The sequence below is a fragment of the Botryllus schlosseri genome, chromosome 12 (genome assembly GCF_051294905.1).
Source record: "Botryllus schlosseri isolate E-star chromosome 12, Bs_hap1, whole genome shotgun sequence".
NCBI lineage: Eukaryota > Metazoa > Chordata > Ascidiacea > Stolidobranchia > Styelidae > Botryllus > Botryllus schlosseri.
In genome coordinates, this window is record NC_137247.1 from 21,456,653 (window position 1) to 21,482,257 (window position 25,605).

The 25,605-nt window shown below is 41.1% G+C and overlaps 2 long non-coding RNA genes across 4 annotated transcripts in view; one reads left to right on the forward strand and one right to left on the reverse strand.

Annotated features, from left to right (window-relative positions):
- Nucleotides 1-12,109: 12,109 nt before the first annotated feature.
- LOC145451682 (uncharacterized) overlaps nucleotides 12,110-25,605 on the forward strand; it is a 49,753-nt gene continuing 36,257 nt past the window's right edge. The window contains exon 1 of the long non-coding RNA XR_013918999.1: nucleotides 12,110-12,916. This is a non-coding gene — a long non-coding RNA (uncharacterized LOC145451682). The remainder of the gene's footprint in view (nucleotides 12,917-25,605) is intronic.
- Nucleotides 19,995-23,730, reverse strand: LOC145452555 (uncharacterized). Of its 3 annotated transcripts, none has more exons than XR_013919426.1 (4): nucleotides 23,620-23,730; nucleotides 22,726-22,803; nucleotides 22,030-22,136; nucleotides 19,995-20,231 (listed from the first exon to the last, which is right to left on the reverse strand). It is a non-coding gene; the product is annotated as an uncharacterized LOC145452555 (long non-coding RNA). The 3 variants fall into 3 exon arrangements; XR_013919427.1 differs by having other exon boundaries at nucleotides 22,030-22,429; XR_013919425.1 differs by lacking the exons at nucleotides 22,726-22,803; nucleotides 23,620-23,730 and having other exon boundaries at nucleotides 22,030-22,555.

Here is a 25,605-nt window from a genome sequence, read left to right on the forward strand (position 1 = left end):
GTGTTAGGCGTTTAGTGTTACGAGCGTTGGCAGGCAGCGATCGCAGAGAGACGATGTCCCGAGCCAGAAACACAGCCGCTTCCCAGTTAGGTACGTAACGCCGTATCAGGGTCGCTATACTAGTGATATGGATGATTCCGATTTGACTCAACATTATAGGGATGATCCAAATTGAGTATCTGAGGAATTCGATTTTGAATCGTGTATTGGGCGTCTAGTCAAATATTCGAGTGTCACAAATTACTGAAATCACAGCTGTATAAATGACGCGGAAAATCCGAATTTGTACAATCGTACACGTGTACACTTTATGCGACCACAAAAATATGTTGCAAGTCCTACACCCGGACTTGGACTAGGTCTTGACTCTGTAGTGACTTGAAAATGACTCGATTTGACTTGAGTCCAAACTGTGAAAGAGAGATTGACTTGTGACTCGTGACCTTGCGACCTTGTTACAACTAGGGTTGTATTTAAAACAAATGGTTGTTTAAAACACTTTGTTTAAAACATGTGTTAGCCGGGGGTCCGCGAAGCCTCTAAATTTGCGAAATTGGTAATAACCTTATTTGTATTTCTTTAAATTAGGGAAATCCCGGGGCCGTTTCACGTCATCGCTGCTAAAACTTTAGGAATCACATCAACAGAATGGACATTTTGTTGGAGTTTGTGGTGAAATATAAAAGTCGCAGTCGTGCAGGTCAATCAGGGTGACTTCGAAATGTTTGCACAGCCCATTTCCTCATTTGATATAGGCTACGTAACTAATATTCTGAAATAACTTACAAAGATGAGCTGCTTGATAGAAACGACTAGGCTGGACGTTGTATGTTCATTAAAAAATAATATATTTCGCGATATTATTCTATTCGCCAGCACATACATTGCTGGAAATGGATTTTCGGCACTCGTTCATATCAAATCGAAGACGCGGATTTCCGAGATACAATCACGCATTTCAATAAATTCAGCTACACTGCTACAGAAATCGCTTTCGAATAAAAGTCTACCCAATTTCTACATAAATAGTATGATGTTATTTTGAAGAAAAGACATTTTGCTGCTGTTTATCACTAGCCTACAGTTAATAATCGCACAAGACATACGACGTTGCACGATAATTGAGCTAGATTAGCTTTAAAACTTTCAGGGTCCGCGGGGGTCCGTGACTGTTTAAATGGGGTCCACGAAGACAAAAAGGTTGAGAACCACTGTTACACAGTGTTTTAAACAAAGGCCTTTTAAAATAGTGTTGTATAATTATGCCATAATTGTGCAAACACTTTACAACGAACATGTAGTATGAGCATACGGACGATTTTCACTCGAAATAACCGACGTATATGATATGAACTGGTTGGAACACTTGAAATAGTCAGTTCAACAGCTATATTACATAGATATAGATCATTGGTACTGATTGAATGTTTTGATGATGATGACCGTCGACCGTAAAAATGCCGCATGGTGATGTATAGTCCTGGTTGAAGTAGTTTTTGATGGGTATATGACAGGGGTTGGAAGCCTATTTGGTCCTAGGAGCTATATTTATCCTATATTTTCAATTGTCAATCTCATTCCACTATGACATCACCATTGATTACTCTTGGGCCCATGGCTTCAAAAAACATGTTTTAAACAAGGGCCTTGTTCTAAACAGAGGTGGTTAAAGTAGTCAAGAATGCTACTCAAGTAGAAGTATCGACGAAAAAAATCTACTCAAGTACGAGTAGAAGTACTTCTTCCATAGGTCACCTAAAACTACTTGAAGTAGAAGTAGAATTGACCGACTTTAAATCTACTCAAGTAAGTGAGTAGTTTTGAAAACAGTTCGTTCACATGGACTGTCAAAATCCGCAAATTGAGCTATGCGGAAGGTGTAGAGAGCTTGATTCGTATTGATGTATCCCAGGAGGTATCAATTTTCGACAGAATAAGCATTCTTTCGCATCATGGGATGCAAATTATAGTATTGATATGAAAATACGATAGTAACCCTTTGTTTACTAAAAGACCCTGATTTAGAGAATATCATGGCATGGCGACCTACCCCATATTATAAGGCCCCAAGGTTAGGCGAAGAGTAATATGGAAAAGTATCGGATACGGTTTCAACACTTTGCGTGATTAGTATACTGCTATCTGGCCGCCGCATCACGACGAAGCTGCCTACTCATGATATCATCTCAACACCTCAGGTATACAGGGACAAGGTCGACCGGATAGTGGAAAACCAGAAGAAATACGCCGATCAGCACACTAAAGACCTTCCTCTACAACACCATGGACAAAATGTACGGGTGCTGGACAAACAAGATAAAATTTGGAAGCCCGCGACCATACTATCGCGTGAAAGTGACCGAAGATACACAGTACAAATGTCAACAGGACGACAGCTTGTAAGAAATCGGGCCTACTTGAGAAATGTGGAAACATGTGCCCCGGAGCAAACCTTGACAAACGTTGTGGATACGTCAAGCACATCCATACCGATAGAACAAGAAGACAATACCACACCATCTTCAAGCGCCTTGAACACAAGCATACAGACTACCAGATCCGGCCGAGCTGTACGCAAACCGAAACGCTATATCGACGCTGACGAAAACTGAAAGAGGAGGATGTAGTGATATGAGCCATACTGAGAGACTACTCGCTACAGCGATGGCACATGCTGGATGGGGATACTTATTATTATTATGGTTGATTCGTTGAATAAAGCTGAGCTTGTGCTTTTGTTAATAAACGCCGCTGTAAATAACAAGCAGATATCTTGACATGGTGGCAGTTTGCTGTTGTATCTGCGATTGCTTCACACTTGAAAAACACAAGAAGTCAATGGGCATATCACCTGCGAGGCACTCAACCTTGTAACACTAAATCTGGACACATGCAGTGTCATGGACAAAGCTCTTCATACAGAGCAGACACCGCCTAGAGTGGATACCATTGAGGACCTGAAAAAAGCATTTCCAGACTGCTTTGACGGCATTGGCAATGCCCAATCCATATTAAGGATCAAATCAAGCGAGAACTCGATAAGATGGAGATCCTGGGGATTATACGGAAAGTCACCGAACATACTGACTGGTGCTCTTCGCTTACTGTGGCAATGAAGGCAGATAAAACACTGCGAGTCTGCCTTGATCCAAGACGTCTCAACGAAGCGCTGAAGAGAAATCCACACAAGATCCCTACAGTCGAAGAACTTCTACCAGAATTCAGCAAGTCAAAAGTATTTTCTAAGCTTGATGCTAAATCTGGATACTGGAGTGTAAAATTATCACCAGCCTCACAAGAACTGACGACATTTCGAAGCCCCCTTGGCGACAAATACTGTTTCTTGCGCCTTCCATTCGGGCTCAATGTATCACAGGATATATTCCAAGCCAAAATGGATGCTATCATTGCCCAATGCAAAGGTTGTGTTGGCATATCTGATGATATTGTGATACACGGAAAAGACGATGACGAACATGACAGGCGACTGAGACACTTCTTGTACACTGCGAAAAATGAGGGTCTCATGCTCAATTCCAAAAAATGCTGCATCAAGACCAACTGCATCTCGTTCTTCGGAAGACTACTGACTGATCACGGTGTAAAACCTGACCCGACAAAAGTCAGTGACATCACCGGCATGCCGACACCACGAAACAAGCAGGACCTACAGACATTCTTAGGCATGGCACAATTCCTAGCCTGTCACATTCCAAACTTTTCGAAAACAAGTGCGTCATTGAGAGACCTCTGCAAAAAGGATATAACATTTGTCTGGAATGAAGATCACCAACACGCCTTTGAGCAGATCAAGAAAGCAATCACGGACAGCCACATCCTACAATACTACGATCCTACTTCACCGGTCACTCTGGAAGTGGATGCATCGCTAAAAGGATTAGGAAGTTCCCTGGTTCAAGGTGATCGAGTGGTCGCTTTCGCAAGCAAAGCTCTGACGCCAAGTGAGTCAAATTACAGTAATATTGAGCGAGAGTGCCTAGCAATTCTGTATGGCATAAAAAGATTTCACCATTATCTGTTTGGCCGCCACTTCAAGGTCATTACCGACCACAAACCGCTTGAAATGATATTCAAAAAACCGATATACTGTGCACCCCCTCGCTTACAGAGAATAATATCGCAAACACTAGGCTACGACTTTGTGGTATCCTATAGACCTGGACCCGGCATGGTGCTCGCTGATGCACTCTCGCGTCTACCAAATCAAAAAGACGAGACTGCAACTCTCGACCACAGTGCAAACACAGTACCTATCAGCTGCATAAGTGATATGCCCATTGACTTCTTGTGTTTTTCAAGTGTGAAGCAATCGCAGATACAACAGCAAACTGCCACCATGTCAAGATATCTGCTTGTTATTTACAGCGGCGTTTATTAACAAAAGCACAAGCTCAGCTTTATTCAACGAATCAACCATAATAATAATAAGTATCCCCATCCAGCATGTGCCATCGCTGTAGCGAGTAGTCTCTCAGTATGGCTCATATCACTACAAATAACAAATATTGTGTATCGTAAAAATTTATATTTAGTGTAGCTTTATTTTCGGAAAATAGAGGCATTACTACACTTGCTTTTATGCTTCAACATGTATGTTTTGCAGACAAAAGAATAGAAAGTAATTAGAACTCAAAGTATGATACTCTGAGTATCATACTCGGAATTGAAAGTGAAATACAAATACCACTTCTAGAAAGCGAAACATATATATAATGTCTTTTGTCCATGAAGCTTCAAAGTCGATCTGCTTAAACAGGTGTAACCTTCCGAAAGGCCGGATTTTCCAGGTTAGCAGGACACGTCATGGGCTGCTGGGTAACGATAGGTAATTGCTAGATTGCGAAACGGCAGTTTCAAACGTTATGGTGGGCCATATTTACTGTGATGAAATATTTGATATGGGCGTCGATGCGGTGTGAGCGGAACCACACAATCCGGTACCAAAATTACATTCACTGATACTTTCGTGAAAACATATTTGGCACTCCATAACTACTGTGCGCGAAGCGTAACAAAATTTCTGGGCTTTAGTTGACTTTTATGAATATTAAATGTTGGAAATCCGTGAAAACAGCCCCATAATTCCTCAGGCTATCTTTCGTATTAGGGGATTAAACTACTTCTACTAGATAAACTGAAAATAGCAAGAAGTAAGTAAGTAGATCACAAAATATTACGAAGTAGAAGTAGAAGTAGATAAAATTAGATCAACATGAGTAAGTACCATATGTAGTGGAAAACTACTTGAGTACTTCCAAAAAGTAGAAGTATTTCGTTACGGACCACCTCTGGTTCTAAACATGTTTGTTTTAAATTGATCTTAGCTTTAAATGCAACCCAAGTTACAACCCAGCCCCGGCCCTACTGAACATATCTCGGGACGGATTAATGGCGATTCTAGCAACTCATTATTGCCAGTGAGATAGAATATTTTCAGCTACGGGATGGTGATTCCGGCCGCACATTATTGAGTTGGTGGGTACGTTGCATTACATTGATTGACATGGTGGTCACTCATCCCATGTTCTTTGATTGTTTTTATTACGAGTAATAAGAAAGAAAAGCAAAAAAATTATGATTTGAAGTATTGCTTCGATTAAAAGCGATTTTAATCAGAGGCAAAATGATTTTTACCAGAACCCCAGCATGACACTCATTGCACCTTCAAAAGATAAGCACGATCGCATCGATGGAACAGCCCAACATTCATTAATTCGGAGAATATATGCCGTCATACATTTCAATTCAGTAATGTATAAATTGTATGTCGAGATGATCGAGATTCTGGTGCTGACTGAAACATACACATATGTTGCAGTAATACTATTCGTAATATAAAAATTTAGAATAAATTGTATTTGATCTTAATTGTTGGTTTTCAAATGAACGATGTTTGATTACATGTGATATGACTTCAGGCTTACTACTTACTAGCAGGTCATAGTATGAAAGAAGTATGGTATAGTATGAAATGAAATTTCAGTATGGACTATGGAAATTTGCAAGTATGGTATGAAATGGAAGTTTCCAAGTATGGCTGCGAAAATCTTCTTCATTCTTCATACTTTGACAGTTGTGCCAGAACCATGACAATGAACCAACCTTTGATTTGTAAAATCGATTTCATAATCCAGAAGATCATCCATTGACAAGTCGATGTTGATATCTTAAATTGCATCACTGGCCGATATAACTTGGTGCTCACCGTGCCATCCAATCGGTTAACATATCTTGGTATGACGAAGCGTCTTTCCGAATGCTAGCAAGCATTTTTAATCGCGGAAAACACGCTGCAGTTTGAATAAGCGTTCTCGATAGTTCTTCTAAGCACATGGTCATCCAAGAACTAGAAGTTCTTGTATAACATCCAACACCTTATCAGACCGAACATGGCTTTAGTGCGCTAGGTGACATCAAAACGAGGAAAAGGAGTTGCCTTCTTGATGAGACACTTAATAACCTATTGTGGGGAGCCTAGGAGCAAGATATTATGCCTAACTTGTCATAAATTTCCAGAAATATTCAGCAGCGACAAAGTCATTAACAACCGCTAGCCTACTTATTGGGCATTCGAATACAAAACTGATGAGTTTCATCCTTTCCTTTTTGTGTAATATATTCCGGTTGGTTGGTGCTGATGAAGTTTTGTTTTTCATAAAAAGTTTCAAAAGCACTGGTTCAGAAAATTATATTTACAATTATAAAAACTTTTAGGCGTCCTCCGAGGACACTTTCAATTTATTGAAAAAAGAGGACAAATCTTCTTAAAAAAGAGGACGCATGGTAACCCTAGGTCAGGAGTGGGCAAACCTTTTAGCTCAAGGGCCGCATTCAACATCGGGATCCATTCGCGGGCCACACTATAGTACAATCCTCATTGAAAGCCGAAACGCTATCTTTCCTTTGATTATATTGCAACCGAAGACATGGTGATGATACATGTGAAATATATCAAATATTGATATGATGAAAACGCACACGCGTCAGAAACATTAACAAGATTTTATAGGCTGGCTATCCTCAATAACCTATTTGTTCGAATTAGAGATGAAGGTATAGGTTGTGCTAATTCTTAGAACAGGGTGGAAATATAAATGTGTGAACTGCGATTGCTTCTTCTGTTTTATTTTCAGAACGCACAGTGCTGATATCGTCATTAACACTTACATTGAAAAGCGCTTCAGCAAATGGCTTACTGCGTTTGTCTTCTTCGCATTTTTTATGAAGACGGCAGCATCATTATTGGTTCTTGCTGACATATCACAAAGCTCATCAGGTAGGAGTTGCATGTTGCAATCTCGCGATAATCCTTTATCTGTATATTTTACCTTATCGGCCTTTTGGCAAGAAAACATTCAAGGCCCGTCATCGACTTGCTTGTGCCCTTATAGAATAGGCTACTTCCCGATAATTTTGTCAATAATAATAAAAGCCTACCTCTCCTGCTTTGGTTTTGTTACAACATGTAACTGTGTCTCTGTTTTTTTTTTTGTCTCTGTCGTTTCTGAGCGAAACAGTTACGCCCGGTTAAAGTGGGCTCAATATACCTCGATCTCTAGTAGTATCTCGAAGCTACACCTATATATGGACGAGGTGATAGTTCTGAAAAGTGTGGCTGCATGATGCTGCCGTTTTTCCTTTGCGGCCAGGGGAAGCTCCTGTAACTTTCCGCGAAGTATCAACTAGGCCTTTTTTTCTTCGCCAAGCGTATACAGCAGAGGTCTCAAACTCAAATGAGCTCACGGGCCAATTTCCTTGTTCTTGATGACGCCGCGGGCCGCAGCATCTATAGGGATATCCAATGTATAATTTCCAAGTATTGGCCTTATTTGACGGGACCTTATTGAAGACAGGCTTTCCACAAACATCTTGGAAATCTAATTTACTATTGTACTATTCATGCTTGACACGACAAAATCACATTTTCAAATATTTGAATAAAATTCTTTTTGTGCCGTGCGTAATGTTTTTAATTAATGAGTTATAGACATCATGTGCGACAGGATGCATCATGACATCGTAAAACTGTCGGGTTATAATATTGCAGCTAGTGGACCTTTGACGTGCCACAATTTTATGTAAAATATTTTAAAATGTACTGAAGATTGATTTGATATCAGAGCATTTGAGTGGTGTAGCCTAATTCTGGTTTTGATATAGTCATGATAAGTATAGGCTATATCAGTGCTTTTCAACCTTTTTGAGCTTCATTCGCACTTTTTTTGGAAAATAAATTTCATTCGCACATGCCCACCGAAAATTGCTATACAAAAAGAAGGTGAAGATACATAAGAATATTCTGTTCAGATGTGCAACAAATTGGCTACCGTAGCTGTTAGGCCATGAAGTGTCTCATTAATAAGGCAACTCTTTTCCCTCGTTTTGATTTCAACTATTTCACTAAAACGCTTCTCGGCAGATCTTGTACGATAACTGTTCTGCACTCCTATCCAAAATACAGCGTTTTTTCCGCGAATGAAAAACGCTTGCTGGCAGAAATCGTTTTTGAGAGATGACACAAGGGTCCCGGAGGCTCCAGTTTGTCGAAAAGGTGAAAAATCCACATGCTGGTGTTGAGGCTTGTGCCTGATGTCTTGGAAAATAATCTCCAATACCGTCAAGGAGAGTAGGCATATTAGAACTCGTTACCTTATGATACGATGCTTCCTCTTGAGTTCTGTTTTTTTTCGATATCAAATTTTCTGTCTCGCGAGTACATGGGAAGATCAAACAAAGTCACGATACTGTTTGATCGACTCTTTATTTTAATATAACTTGTATATCCATAACAGTTTAATAAACTTGAAGCAAATTTTGACTTCCACCAAAATCTGAATTTTTGTGGCATCTCGCAACCCGAGCCTCACCCATGAAAAGGAATTAATTTTTAGTATTGGAGTAGTATACTACGATTTTACGAGCATGTATGACATACAGAACGCGCACACCACAATTCTACCAAACACAGCTCCTTGAAATATGTCTGACGCACGCGATTTTAAATTAGGGTGAAGTAAATTTCTCTGAGTGTCGCATTTGTACTACTGTCTACGAAGATTGCAAGAACGGGACTATTCCGTGCCGACAACGGAGCATATCTATATCGAAACTCGAAAGGTTTGGCCATCCAGCGACGGTGATTTTTGGCCAAGGGTTTGTCGCCGCTGATGTTTTTGGCACCGTATTTTATCAGCGGCTCCGCATTTAATCAGCGGTATGTTGGCCAAAAGTTCACGCGTTCATGTAATCCGACGCAGAAGGAGTTCGCGTCAAAATGAATGAATCTTATAGGACTGAACTCGCTTGTTGCACACCCCAACACTAGTTCATCTCAGCGGTGTTCGCACAAATTTTCCAGAAGGAAAAAAACAACATTCGGACAAATCTTATCATGAATTCAAACCAAAGGTCGGCTGAGTCTTATCATTAAGCCATGTTTTCTGCGTGTCTAGCTTATTGACTACAGTATCCAACACAGTGCCCTTGGATATGTAGAAACTATGGTAGGATCTTTGCAATAAATTCAACAAATATAACTGTATATCTGCAACTACACCAGCTTCTAAACCAAGCTTTTGGTTACGTAATAATTATAATGCGAAAGCGATAATTAACTACGGCTTGTGAGGTCTACGATTAGTGGTGCGTCAAGTTAAACAATTTTTTTGCAATTGCGTCTCAACTACAACAGTTGCACGGCCCTTGCATTTTCTATTAGGTTTTATTTATATTATTCCACGTCAGAAAAATGAACAATTATCCACTATTTTCATTCGCACTCATCCGGATTTTTCATTCGCACCGTTCGCACCACCTTCGTCATTCGCACTGCAATTTTTTTCATTCGCACCAGTGCGAACCGTCACACAGGTTGAAAAGCACTGGGCTATATTGTTACTGTCATCGACAAAGTCAAATTAAATCAGCGTTAGATTTTGCCTTCAATGATTATTGGAACATATCAATAACAACTTAAATATAATCTTTATTGAGTCATAGTAACAGATTTGCTTCTTAACCTTTTTAGCGATCGTAGCCTTTGTGCTTCCAATTAGATTTCTCGTAGCCCCTGTCCATTTTCAACACAATTCCTGATGGTACCTGTCGTCTCCAAAAATGTCGACGTTTGTATTAAGCTGGCTTTCTTCTGTTTCCCAACTGACACCAAACAAGAACTCCAAATGGATGAATCTATTATTTGATGACGTTAAAAAATCTCTCGAAACCCTGACAAGATAATAGAACAACAAATATCAGCAAACCAGTATTACAACAACATCAATACAGACGACCTCCATCGCGTCACTCCACATATAAATGCACGTGCACCGCAAAGTGCTCGAGGTGGCGAAGGGTGAGCCATAACAAAATAAACCACCGTGACAGTACCTATATAAAAATCAGAAAGCCCATTCACATAAAATCACGCGTAGCGTGAAGACTATTTGCCAGTTAAATAAATTGGCCAAGAATATATTATATTCCACAGCATGTAGGCCTAATTCCACAATGTATCTCGCATAGCCTGATGTGGTGCTTCGTACCCCGATGGAGTCTACGGACCCTGGTTAAGAGCCCCTGGAATGAAAATGTCCAATCGGCGAATAATTTATTGGTGTTACAGCTGTAGAGCGTACTACTATCGAGCGAGATAGTGTAATGGTTATGCGTCCGGCTTCTCGAGCGGTAGGTCGTGGGTTCGATCCCCGGCCGGGTCATACCAAAGACTCGAAAATTGGTATCCGCAGCTATCCTGCTAGGCGCTCAGCAATCACGGATAGCATGGAGGAGAAAAAAAAAAACGGGGGCGCAGACTAGATGACCTCATGGGGCCGTATCGCAACTCCGTCGTCAAAGCATCTCGATGGTGCAGGCGAAAAAGAATATCATATCTCTCTCTCTCTCTCTTACTCACCACCGATAATAACACGGATAAAGAGAACAAACAACACCCGGCATGTAACCAACTATACGTCACGGGAGTCACAGAATACCAATGGTTGCCATATACTGACCTGATTAGATAGCTATATACCCTACGCAACGCTAGCAACGACCTTTTGATATATTACTATTCCCAATGACAGTTTCATGGGTTGTTGCGTCCGTAGGATTACAAGTCACCGTTCTGATTCGCAAATCCTTCTCTGATTTTAACGTTTGGCCCGACTCAACTCGAGTCATTTTTATATTTAATCACTCAGTGAATCCGAAATTGAGTAATTTTAAGAGTAATTTCCTGTCACGAATCATCAACGGGTCACGTTTTATCATCAGGAACTAGAAATGTGATGTAATATAGCTGATCTTCTACCGCATGGTAGCTTCTAAAAGTGATGTGATAGTGCAGTTTGTTGAGATTTCGGTGATTTTTATAGTAATTTTAGCGTGAACTTTAAGTTCTTATATCTAAAAGAGATATACGGCACTTGAATATATTGTTGAATACTTGAAATTCCAAAATGCCGTCCCGGGCCGCACAAAAGGCTCTCGCGCGCCGCGTGTTTGAGACCTCTGGTATACAGCAACATTGAGGGATAAAAAAAGCTGTCGCAGGTAACATTGTTTGAAAAGGGGTTGCGTCAGATTCATTACATTACTATAATGATGATAAATAAGAAACGTCCTTGCACAAATATTTGCTCGAAACAGCATACCGCATCTTACATTTAAGCCCAATTTTTCTGGCTTTTGGCCATGCATAAATGAGACCAAAATTTATCTTTATCGATTCTACACCTTTATCCACGCTTTATGTCAATGGAAAGTTTACGATTTCCATGAACCAGTTTCTCAAGAGAGAGGCGGGCAACATACGGCCCGCGGGCCGGATTCGGCCCGTGAAGGATTTTGTCCGGCCCGCGGATAGTTTTCCGTCTTACATGATAATGTGGCCCGCGGCCCCAGTCTGCCGAGATTCCCCACTACTTGCTTACTACGTCAAATTTTAGTGACTCTGTATGCGCAGCGTGCGAGAGTGAAGCATATGCGTAAGGTCGTCGAAGTGAGAAGACTATAGCATTATCGGCATTTAGGATGTACTGAACCCTAATCTCGTTTGTGGTAATCATGGTGTTTGTCGATCAGTGTTGGGATCAAGTCACCACCTTCGAGTCACGAGTCATCTCGAGTCATTGCACATTTTGACTCGAGTCAAGTCAAGTCAAGTCACGAGTCAAGTCACGATTCAAGTCAAATTGAATTTTTTGAAGTATGAGTGATGATGCAAAGTCATTACATTTTACTTTGGTGAAAAACAGATTAAATGGCCTTTTATCTGGAATCAACTAACGAATATAAAGTTAAATATATATGCAAAAAGGTGTTGTATCGCTCGCGCACACAAAGCATTGCTAATAAAATACGTGAGTAACTGTATAGCTACATGCTACAGCCTGTTATTAATAGGGCTGGGCAAAATCGAGTATCTGAGTGATTCGATTGTGAATCGAGTATTTTGCTTCGGGTCGAGTCGAGTAATCGAGTATCACTTATTATGACGTCACATCAGTTTGGGAGATGTATGGGAGATGACAAAATTCAAATATGAATTTTATCCTACCGCCAATAATATAAAGCCTGTCGTACACCATAGGTAATTTGTAGCTTTGCAATACGTGTTACGTATGCTGCCATACGACCAATCGAAGTTTCAAGGCTTCCTGAGTGGAAAATGGTATCGAATTATAATTTTCGTTTATAAATTCACTCTTATTGACATGGAGCGTACGATTTCAGTACTCGAAAAAATCACGTCTTACTACTCGACTCGAATCAATAGGATTAATACTCGATTCAGATTCGAGTACTCGAATCATTGTGCCCAGCCCTAGTTATTATCAGCCAATATAAAGGATGAAATACGAAGCCTCGAGAAGTTGAACAAATCCATGTGGTACAATACACTACCCACACATCCGTGAGAATATCAACGCATAAACTATATATTCGTTCGATTTAAATCATACAAGAGTGTTGATAAAGATGAGCACTGCGCAATGAAAACACTGAGCTGTCTAAGAAACAAAGATGCGTTTCTATATGAGATTAATCTATTGCTACTACAACAACGTAAGCTGTGATCGTTTCGTTTGCAGTCAATCTATTTGTGATTTGACAATGGAGGATCACTGAAAGGTGCTGTGTGATTATCTCTTACTACTATCTCTCTCTCTAATAGTTTCCCTAAACGCATGAGCGATCTCGACTTCTTGTTGTTGTGATTGTGCGCAGCAAATTCGGGTCCCCCATCACTGCTAAGTTCTTCGGCCACTCCAAACGTGCCGAAGTAACTTCGTAATGCATCTTGGAGTCCGAGGGCTCCAGACGATTGCCCACCGTGCTTCACATGGAATATCTCTGGCCAGTTGCTGAAGCGGTCAACAACGACTAAATAGTGGTGGCCTGCGGCGGTGCAATAATCAGCGGCAACAGCTTGGAAAGGGTAGGTCGGTATGAATGGCTCGGCCGGAGGCATGTATGCTTGACTCGGTGCCATTTTACTGCAGTTGTCACAACGTGCTCGTGTACGTGCTATACACTCAGTCATCCCTGGCCAAAATACTGTGGCCTGCGCCCTCTGTGACATGGCAGCAGTCCCTTGGTGTGCCGAGTGTAAGATTTCACAGATAACCCCTCGCAGCGGCGGGGGAACGACAATCCGGTCATTATACATGACAACATCGTCTACAATCGAAAGGTTGTCGCGGTACCGCCAATATGATTGTAGTTGAAAAGGCAGTTTGTCCGATTTGTCTGGGAATCCTGAGATGATGTGAGTTTTTAACTCACTGAGGACAGGATCGTATGCAGTACTGCGCTTTACATCGTCCCAGGAGACAACTTCAATGGCATTCAATGATGCGCGGGAGGCGGCCACGATGCTGATTTCAATAAGATTGGTGTCCTCATGGGCAGACACGATGCTGTCGCAGTGGTCCAATGGCATGTCATCCACTGGAGTCGAGGGAGCAGGGTGCCTGGAGAATGCATCAGATGCAGGAATGAGTTTGCCAGGAACATGGACGACACGGAAGCGCCATGACAATGTGCGCTGCTTCAGACGAAAAATCCTTGTGTTAGTAATTTCATCAAGGGAGCGGTCCCCAAAGATTTTTACCAAAGGTTTGTGGTCAGTGCAGATGATGAGATCGTCACATCCGAGGGTGAAGAACTTCGTATCTTCCAATGCCCATGCGATTCCAAGCGCCTCGCCCTCTAAAGAACAATAACGTTGTTCGGCGGATCGGAGGAACCTTGAGTCAGCGAGAGTGATTTTCCACCCATGGTCGCAACAGTCAGGGGTCAAGGAAACGCATTTGCAGTACTTCTGTCGCAGCCAGTAGCCAATGCCAGACCTTGACCAGTCCGGGGTCAGACACGTTCTTCTAGTGGGGTCAAAGATCCGTACTCCATTTTTGATAGCGTTGATGAGCGCGATCTTGGAGTTCGCAAATGCATCATCAAGTTCGGAAGTCCAGCAAAATGGAGTTTTCGTGCTTAGTAACGGTTTGAATGCTGCCATAATGGTAGAAAGCCGGCCATAATGGGATACCTGGTTGACCAGCCCAAACCATGCACGTATATCTGCTATTTTTGTTGGCCGTGGGAAGCACTGTATTGCTTCTAAGTATTTGGGCAGAGGTCGAACATCCTCGCCAGTAATTTCGAAGCCGGCGAACTCGATGTGTCTGCGGCAGAACTGGAACTTGGAGGCGTTTAGGATGATACCTTCACGGCCCATTAATTCTAGATCAGTGGTTCCCAACCTTTTTCGACTCATCGCCCCCTTTTCAAACTCCAGACCGATCATCGCCCCCCAAATATTGGGAACCGAAAAATGGGCATACAGAATGAAATAACCGGCGAGTTGACTTAGAAAAAGGGTCAACTTTTCGGCTCGACCTCGGAATTACACTTTTCCAGCTATATTTTGGTGAGTTGACTAACAAAAAAGGTGATTTCTCCGACTTGATTCCAAAAGGACCGTAACAGCACTTCGTCATCCCCCCCCCCCAATACGTTGGTCTTGACCCTCCTCCATAGGGCGATAAAGCAAACTTCTGCACCCCTCAGACCCAACTCCCCCGATACCTCTTTAACGCTACTTCTCAGCACAAATTTTTGGACTCTTTAGTTAGTCAGCTTAATTCGCGCGAAGCGCGAAAAATTTCTATCATTCATGATTGAATCGGTCAATATGATCGGGAATTGCATATATATTGCTGTCAATTTTTTATCCTCTCTTTGCTCATGTATTCAGATTTACCGGTAAAGCTGAGTGAGGTGTCTTGGAAAATGTAGGGCCCGTGGGTATAATGACTTCGTTACGTAATGACATTTCGTGGCCTGTCTGCTATGTCAAAAGATATTCAAATCGCCCATACGTACTAAACTAAAAGACGCACACGATTTCAAATTGGTATTTCTGCACCGGCAATTAATTTTTTTCTGCGAGATGGCATTTTTTGTGGGGTTTTTATTGCCAGGACAGACACATTTGGCGCCAGCCGTTCAGGCGCCCATGGACAAATAAATCTATATATGTATATAGTATATATATCAAAGTCGGTCAGCATAAAGGCAGTCCTTTTCCGCCAAGGTTTTCTCATTCTGGCACACTTCTCAGAGTCGCATGTTACATGGCCTGAAACTTTATATGTCTTGGTGCGATAATGGCTGACGCCGAGATGCCCATTTCTATAACTCATGCGTATTATTTCTTGGAAGAAGGGTAACCAATAAGCAATAAATATGTGACGATGAAATGGCGCGCAGCGCGAATTTTTTTGGAAAAAGTTGCCTTAATTTCCAAAATAATACTTTATAATTTAATTAATGTTAATTCGCGAAAAAACTGTAGGCCCCCATCCCAATTGAGGGTTTGGGTGTGGCAGTTATGGTCATGAGCGCCAATATAGCCATTTCAACGCGCAATCGCCCCCCTATCGCCCCCTTCGTCCATTTTCGCCCCCCTATCGCCCCCTTCGTCCATTTTCGCCCCCCTATCGCCCCCTTGGCTATTTTCGCCCCCCTGGACCGACAAATCGCCCCCTGGGGGGCGATATCGCCCACGTTGGGAACCACTGTTCTAGATAGTCAATCATTCTCCACCAGTGCGTGGCAAGGTCATCGTCCCAGAGGACCGTGTCGTCCACGCACTTCGTTTTGCGTGGTGTGTCGGCAATGATGCTGTCGTAGCGGTAAGCGTACCCGTCGCCACTGGCCAGGTATCCCTGCGGGGCAACTCTATACCGATATCTCCCGAACTCAGTGATGAATGTCAGAAGGTGTCTATCTTCTTCACGCACGGGCACGGAATGGTAACCATTCCAGGCATCTGTGACAGACCTGTAAGTGTTTGGAGGTATCGACATCGAGCGTGCTTGTTTGAAAGGAGGCACAACATGGTGTGTTTCTCGAGAGCATAAGCGGTTCAGCGATTGGAAGTCAACAACTCTCCTCGGGCTGCCATCTGCCTTGCGGACCCATATGGCCCTATGTCACCAGGTCGTTGGCGTGTTCGGCTCCACGAACCAAAAGCACACATATTTTCAGCCAACGGTCTCGTCTCCCGGCACAGCTAGGGGAGATGTGGTACCGATGGATCAAAAATTGGAAAATGATCGCTGGCCCCAAAATGTTCAGCCGAAAACAGCAGATCTTTTGCTGGCTCAGCACTTTGATACAAGCTCTACCTATCGCGCACATATACATGAATATCCGTCTTATCAAAAAATATATATGGACGTTCAAAATTTGTTGCTCGAACGTATCATCGGTCCCCACCCGGTGGGTCCAATGGCACACCACCCGGGGACCTATGACATAATACCCTAAAAAACTCAGATGTGACAACTTTTCTTGCTCAGTATTATAATCTAAGCTACAGGAAGCCAAAGAAGAATGTTTGGTCGCAACCGTCAAAAAATATAATAAATATTAACTCAAATGTTGTCATAAAATCACGTTTCGATTTAGGCTCGAAATTATAAATTTGAGGGTACATACATATTGCCCGAAAATCGACAGTGTGACCCCCAAATACCTCGTTATGGCGATAAAACATCATATGCAATTATTACATAAATATTTTCTGTACGTAGGCACGTTTCATTTGTTTCATGATTAGTATGCTTGATTATTTTGCTTGATTTGGCTATTGTATCATCGGTCCCCACCCTACTAATTTTGTACATGAATCGAAAAAAATTCCACTCAAGGAAAGTACTGAAAAAAATAATAGGTTCCATTATATAGCCTGATACAAGCCCTAGACTTCACAATAAAAATGATTGCTGGTTTGTTCGTGTTGAAGGTTACAAAGACAAATGTATATGTCGATCTAAATTTAGTTTACACCCCCCAAAACAAAAAACATCTGTGAGAGACCCCATAGTTCGGGCACATCGAATTTTTTGGTATGTGAGGAAAGATGTTGCCATCATGTAATTGTAGACAAGTTCACGGAGTGTAATCATGGAATTATCATAGAGAATTTTCAAAGTATTTTCGGTCCCAGTGATCCATCGGTACCACATCTCCCCTACGTCACCTCAAGTCGTTTCGCCACCCGCTCGAAGTGGACAGTCACATGAGGTAGGCCCTGGCGTGCTGAGATCCGCCGAATCGAGTGCCGAAGATCATCTACCAGTTGAAGTACCGATCGACGACACTAGTGTTGCCGCACCGTCTAATGATAGACGCCAGCGCTCGGGCAGAAATGTTACTCCGCCAGTATGGCACAAGGACTACGTTATTGGGGCACAAATTTTATGTTGATTCCCGCTTCAATCGCCATTAGAGTATTTGGTTGGACGTTCTCTACTCGCTGTATTTTGAACTCCTCACTCACTGCTCGTTGATTTTGTTAGGAGTTGGGGGGGATGTGTGATTATCTCTTACTACTATCTCTCTCTCTAATAGTTTCCCTAAACGCATGAGCGATCTCGTCTTCTTGTTGTTGTGATTGTGCGACGTGCGTGCATGCATGTATTGGCACCCACGTCTTGTGAGTTGTTGGAGCAATAGGGATTAGGCTAGTCGATGCAACTGTTATTTTGTATTTCAGTTTGATCATTTATTACGGTATTTAACCTATGAATAAATGCAAAGTTGCACAGGTGCAATCAGCGAATGACTGGTTGCTCTCACAAATGACACCGGCGTATCGCGAACAATCCGAACATACATAAGATAGGGTGATTTATTCGACACCGTTTACTTACTGACTTTGAAATTGACTCGTAAATTTTGCTCCGAGTCACGAGTCAATCCAGATTTCTGAAGCGCCGAGTCAAGTCAAGTCGAGTCATTTTTGCAAAGTGACTCGAGTCAAGTCAAGTCATACGAAAAAGTTGACTCGAGTCTGATTCGAGTCAAGTCATGACTCGAGTCATCCCAACACTGTTGTCGATTACAATGGTCATTTACATCAGGCTGATATTTCTTATTTTTGATTCCGTAACCGCCGACTTGTAGCACGGCACACTTTTAGCCTTTTGTAAGACACCTCTTATGCCAGGGGTTGTAAACTCAAAACGGGTCGCGGGCCACTTCTCAAATTTCGTAGAGGACCAGGGCCGCATGAATTCAATATCGAGAATAATTTGGCAACACAGTTGAACAACGGCGCTATCTCGTCACCTACTCGACCCTAATGAATTGATGTCTTGGTAAATTTGAGGTACCGGGCTTATTGAATGCCTTGAAATCTTAATTGAAGATTGCACCGTGTGTTAATTGATCAGAGAGAAGGAGACATGGCGGCGCCTGTATGACTATAGATAACTAACCTACGGATAGATACCCAACACCCGTCGTCACGCTTGCTTGCCCGGAGGAAATTACTGCTCAGTAATCTGAACGCAGCATAATTGCTAATCCCATAGCTGACGACCCGCGCGCCTAAATTCAATAAAGTTGGTCTTATTTGAAAGCTAATGTCATACTGATTCCGAAAATATACATTAAAATCTCATCAGGGCAATGAGACCCCCTTGAAATACACCTCAAAGTCTGAAAATCTGTATTGTTCTGAACAATCGCAACCACGCAAGGACCATTGTTATAGTCATTGTGATGCGTCGCTGCGATTGTTCAGAACAATGCCGATTTTCAGACTTTGAGGTGTATTTCAAAGGGGTTTCATGGCCCTGATCAGATTTTAATGTATATTTTCGGAATTAGTGCGACAGTAGCTTTGAAATAAAATCAACTTTATTGAATTTAGGCGCGCGGGTCGTCAGCTATGGGATTACAATTATGCTGCGTTCAGATTGCTGAGTAGTAATTTCCTCCGGGCAAGCAAGCGTGACGACGGGTGTTGGGTATCTATCCGTAGGTTAGTTATCTATAGTATGACAATGCTATTCTCAAATCCACATTGTCTTCGTCATTGTCGGCGAGAAATACCTTTGAAGTGACATTCCTGTCGTTAAAATGCATTCATTGGATCTGATTTATTCCTTGCATGTGTGGATAAATGGGCGAATAATGTATCGATTCAGCAATCCGGCCCGCCAATAGTAGCCTGCTTAATTTTCTTATATTCGGCCCGCCGACTGGAGAAGATGCCCGCCCCTACTTTAGAGGGTCTGACTAAACATTATGAACTCAGTCCTCACCTCATACCCATTCCACTTATAGTAGAGCCAGCCAGTCTACAGAAAATAAATAATTGCCAGGAAGTTTCAGCCGAACAACGCAAGATTTGACTGAATGCCAGCTATTCAAAAAGTCACTTCCTACACTCTTAGCGAAAAGAGTGGTTATACACTCCCCAAAAGGTGGTACACGAAAACAGAACTTACGTAACCCTGCCGGTGTGAATGACCAGAATCCACCCCATTCCTTGCGGTGTATATCGGATATCTCACCCTAGCCATTAGAATTGATTGGGGCGGAATTTCAATATATACACCCCACTTGAAATCCTGCATCTTCTTCCAAATGGCACGCTATTGCAAATAAACTTTCTTTGATTGCATATATTCGATATCAATTGAACCATAATAACATAAAATGGAAACATATTTCGTGAAATAACAAAAATAGAGATCCCAGCGACGGAGATAAAAATTCACTGAAAATACTGCTCGAAGAACATTGCCCATGTAGTATTGGGAAGTCGCCTCCTCCAGGTTTCCGAAAAACACTCTTGTACGGCGAAGGCTGAGTCACTATCTTCAGCAAGAACTTGTGGCATCATCCTGAAATCAAAATGCATATTCACAACCCAAATAACAGGCACATATGCTAACATGCATAACTTAATAAAAGACCACAAAAATAGAAGCCATTACAAAGTATATATATATTCACAAAGTCCTTACAAAAAATCAGATGTTACACTTGCTAAGGAATTGCAGCACAGACTGTGGTCCGATAGGGTGAACTTACTGCTATAGGGAACATGTTCACACACGATCACTGTATGTGTGGGCAATTAGGCATCGACAAGATGGAAATTGATGGATAGTTTTCATGCAAACCGCATGTAACAGGCAGACTTGGACAACTAGAAAACGTTCCCTTTTTCCAAATTGGATTGGAATTATATTACAACTACAAGTTTTTTTTCGAATTAGAGTAGAATTAAAATTTGAGCTACACAGTTGGAAATTAGATTAAAATTATAATTCCACCTAACAGTTTTTTTCAAATTAGATTAGAATTAGAATTACTGAAATCGCCAAAAGTTGAATCAAACTCCGTTATCATCAAATCATAGTTCATCTTATGTGCATGAGAATAGCAAATTTCTACTGTACAGTAGGGGTGTTCAAAAATGACTTTTTCTTTCAAATCTACTGGCTACTCGATAAAATTGTTAGGTTACCTAATTAAAGACTGCACACCAAATTTGGTTCGATTCCAACCAGTAGCCGCATTGCTACAGGAGAAGAAAGTTTTTTATTTATTATATGAAAATGAATAAAAGAAGATTTGAAATTTTCTGTTCACCCCATTAAATTGTTAGGTTTTCTATAGAAACATTGCTCAACCGATTTGGCTCGATTCCAACTAGTGGAAGCGGAGTTATTGCCGTTGAAAAATATTGGATTTTAATATAATAGTATTTTTACGGTGACGGATTCTATAATCAGTTATTACAGTTGTGCCCACCGTAAATACTATTTTATTCAAATCCAAATTTTTCGACATCAGTAACTCCGCTCCGGCTGGTTTGAATTGTGGCAAATTTGGTGGGCATCGTTTATAGACAACAATTTCATGGGTGAACAGAAAATTTTGACTCATTTTAATATAATAAATTAAAAAAACTTTCTTCTCCAGTAGCAATGCGGCTGCTGGTTGGAATCAAACCAAACTTAGTGCGCAAGCTTCAATAAGGTAACCTAACAATTTTATCAAGTAGCGAGTAGAATTTGAGAATAAAAAGTCATTTTTGATCACCCCTCCTGCACCGCAAGTTTGGCTCGTCTCGCATTCTACGGTTCTCCTGTAGCCTTTTCAGGAAACCCAGACATTAGATTAGAATTAAAATTACCGTAGACCATAGAAAGATTTCATAAATTCGATTAGAATTAGAATTAGAGCATAGAAACATTTCACAAATTAGAATAGCTTCAATTAGTATAATTAGACAACTGGAATATCTAGTTGTCCAAGTCTAGCAACACAACCTGTGCCAGGAATAACTGAATATATCTTTGAAGATTGTTCCTGTTAGTAGTGTCATATGCCATTAGTAATTTTATATTAGTTGCGAAGATTCATATTGCAATTTTCAAAGTACAAATTTCCGAAAAACTACTTACCATACTTGACTATTTTTCCGACATTTCGTATTCTACTTCCACTTGACGTAGTTTTGACTTGTATTGGGAACTGTTGCATCTACTTGTAATCGAGTATAAATTGACGGGGTATTTCTACATAGACTTGAGTAGCAACGCTAGTAACTTTGAACATCTCTGCTTTGGTTTACTTCATATATGCGACTACGAAAGTTGACATCAGGTGTCGTTAACAAAGTTGTCATACCTGCTGGCTTGATAACGAGTCTTTCAGTTGTCGCAGCATACTCCTAAACTCGGTTAGTTCCTGTGATATAATCTTGCTCTTGGAGCATGCAGTCTTTAAGCAGCATCCTAAAATTTAAAAAATAATCAGAGAAAGAGATGCATGGACTTGATTTAAATTTGACTACTTGGTATTAATCCATAACACGAAACGTTTTCTAGTTGGGGAATATTGACTTTCAGAATGGATTCAAAGCGACCGCAGATACAGGTCTGATTAGGAAACCTTGACTTGCCTTAGCCCAGTGGTTCCCAACCTTTTTCGACCCATCGCCCCCTTTTCAAGGTCAACACCGATCATCGCCCCCAAAATTTTGTGTACCGAAAATTGGGCATACAAACTGTAATCACCGGCGGGTTGACTAAAAAAAAAAGGTCAAATTTTCGGCTCGATGTCTAATTTGACACACTTTTGTAACTAAATTTCCGTGGGTTGACTAAAACAAAAAGGTCAGCCGTTTTGACGCGTCATCGCCCCTTCCTATTTTCGCCCCCCGTCGCCCCCTCTGTCCATTTTCACACCCTTGTCGCCCCCTTCGTCATTTTCGCTCCCCTAGACCGCCAAATCGCCCCCTGGGGGGCGATATCGCCCACGTTGGGAACCACTGCCTTAGCCTATACATGGAAATTTGCAAATTAGCTGAATGATAATGATTACCTTGGAATATAAGCTGTTTGATAACGATCCTTTACGATTTGGTTGAAATTCCATGATATTAGCTTGTATAGCAGCATCCTAAAATTGAAAAAATAACCATGAGGCATACGGTAAACGTTTAGTTCACAATTTGGATTGGATTCGAAAGGCCCACGACATCCGAAATGTGTACTGATGTTGTAGCCTTGACTTGCTTTATGCTTGTAAATAAGCGAGTTAAAGTACAATTTTGTAACTATCCTACGCATAGTATATTACTCACCAACAACATATTTGATTTCACATTCACAGAGTAAGAGTCTGCTACTAATAGCAATCAGTCCTTGACTCTAACAAAAAGCAGATTTGTGCATATGCACAGATCGTGTGTATGTCATATCATGAGTCAAGAAGTGCATATATTATGATTTGTTTATATTGATCGAAAGGATAGTTTGATAAACTTTGGCAAGGCTATGTTTGCCTCTTCATATTGGTCAAAACATTGAAGACCCAGCTAATCCGTGCATTGTTGCACACCGAGTCGACCGCAGTAGTGCGCATTGCTACTCAAGCAATAGATGTCAATTTCTACTCAATGACAAGCATATAGAAGTGGCTATGTCAAATCCATGTCAAGCTGCTTCAAATTAAAATAAATATATGAACAGAACTCAGAGAAGTAGTTTCAAAAGAAGTAGTCTGGTTGATGGGTCACATACTCTTAACAGATAGTCTGAGTTGGCCACTGCAAAATATGTTCAATGAGGTAAGCCTGTTCCTAGTCAAGTCTCTCATATTCATAGTGATAGCAATATAGCATCGTCATATTTTCACCCATGTCATAATATCATTAACATTTACTGGCCCCTATTTACGGGGATCGAAAGCTTTCATCAAATGTCCATTGCTCACCTCAGATACCATTGCTTCATATGCTTCAGCCCTTTGCTGTTTGTATGTTACACTTGTTTTCTCATGAGGAGAAATCGATAATTTCATTCTTCAAGAACCCAACTTTGCGATCTTTGCCCATGCAAGTCTGAAGTAGAATAGATAATATGTTTACCTTCCTACCATAACATAACATAATATATAATGTGTATATAGCTCAGTGATAATGACAGGGTGATAGGCCTATAAACATAGCTCTGCATAGTCAGTGGTAGGCTACCCTTTACACTTAAACAGGTCGTGATGTGCTTTGGTAATCAATATAACGACAATCGAGTCGATTTTTTTCTCAATGCACTTACAAACGATGTCGCACAAACCCAAATTACCGTATAGTTTATAATCATAGCTAATGCTGGACCTGTCAACAGTATCTCCTTTAGAGACATTGAGCTACTGTGTCTTGGAGATTGGTATCGGTACTGGTGATACAACAATTTATGTGAATTCAATGTATCGTCACTACCGGTACGTTTAAAATTCCAACTTGCTACATATAATTCTGTTCAGTACAGCTGCGACACTGAGTAACAGGAATCGGATCTGTACTGGAAACGCAACGGAACAAATGTTCTATACTACAATAGTACAGATACGAAATGTAACTCACCATCCAGATATTTTCAATCTCGAAAGAGGGTTTCTTCACAGATTCACGACGACTAATACGGTCAGTCGATAGCCAGTCTGGTCTCTTAAGCGCGGAAATACGGTATATAACGAAACATTTTACATAGCTGTAGCCAAACATAGCAGCAGCTGTTCTGGTGACGACTGTTTGTATATTCCATTATGATGTGACAATTGACTCAGGGATGTAATAACTATATTGAAGTTAGGGATCTCCGGAATATTTGTATGTATACTATAATTGATTTATCGGAAATATGGATTTGATAGCTGTGAAGCTGCAGATTGCATCATAATAAGCTTCAAAAAGTCTTGCAGTACTAGATTTATCTTCATAGATCGAACCATTGATACGATCCGAAAGCTGTATGCGAATTGTCGGTTAGGCTTAGTGTGCAATTCATAAAGCTACCAAATAGTGAATAACACATCAATATAGATATGAAAATCACCAGGAAACTTTGCCCAATTTAGTCCCTCTTTCGCCCAATTCAATGATTGTTCCGTGACGTAACCTGGTGTTCCATTCTAATTTGAATTCTTGCTACGCCCATATTGCGTACTGCTCATATAAGTTTGTGGCTGAAATTTAACTCCTTCTAGTATTCCCAGCTCTAAATACCCTTAACCTGCATTATATTGTGGTTATACACTAATGCTGTGCGGAATAGGCCCGATATATTTTGTACATATAGGCTACGTACAATGTACAATTGTGCATTTGACGTGACATGAAAGAAATTATAAACCAGTATCGTGACAACTTCATAATGTGTCGTATTTTTGCGACACACTTGAGATACATCGGTCACACTATAGTAGACAGGGTGAAATTTCAGCCAAAGTAAGAGTACCGCAGTGCACGATAAATGTGAATTACAATATGATATTGCAGACTTAGCTATTATTCATTCATGTCAATGTAGCACACGAATGTTATACAACGAATTCTTATTTGTCACTGAAGCTGAAACTATATGCGTAGGCGAATTTACTTGATCGAACCGGGTTAAATCCATAAAAACTGAACAATGGAACATTGCCGAAGCCTACCCAAGAAGCCTTAAAGACATGGACAACAATAAAGTGGGCGAAAACACGCATTTTCGGTGGATAATTCAACCCCAAAGAGAATATGTCCTACACGACCTACAGTTAGACACAGCAGAGAAGTTCTCAAGTGCCCATACAATGATCAGTATACAGTGATTCGACTGAATTTTTAACAAGAATGCAGACTTGCCGAACCCCTGCCTGCTTAACCAGGCTTCTGACCGACACAGACTTAAAACTTCAACAGTCAAGTTTTGTGGAAGC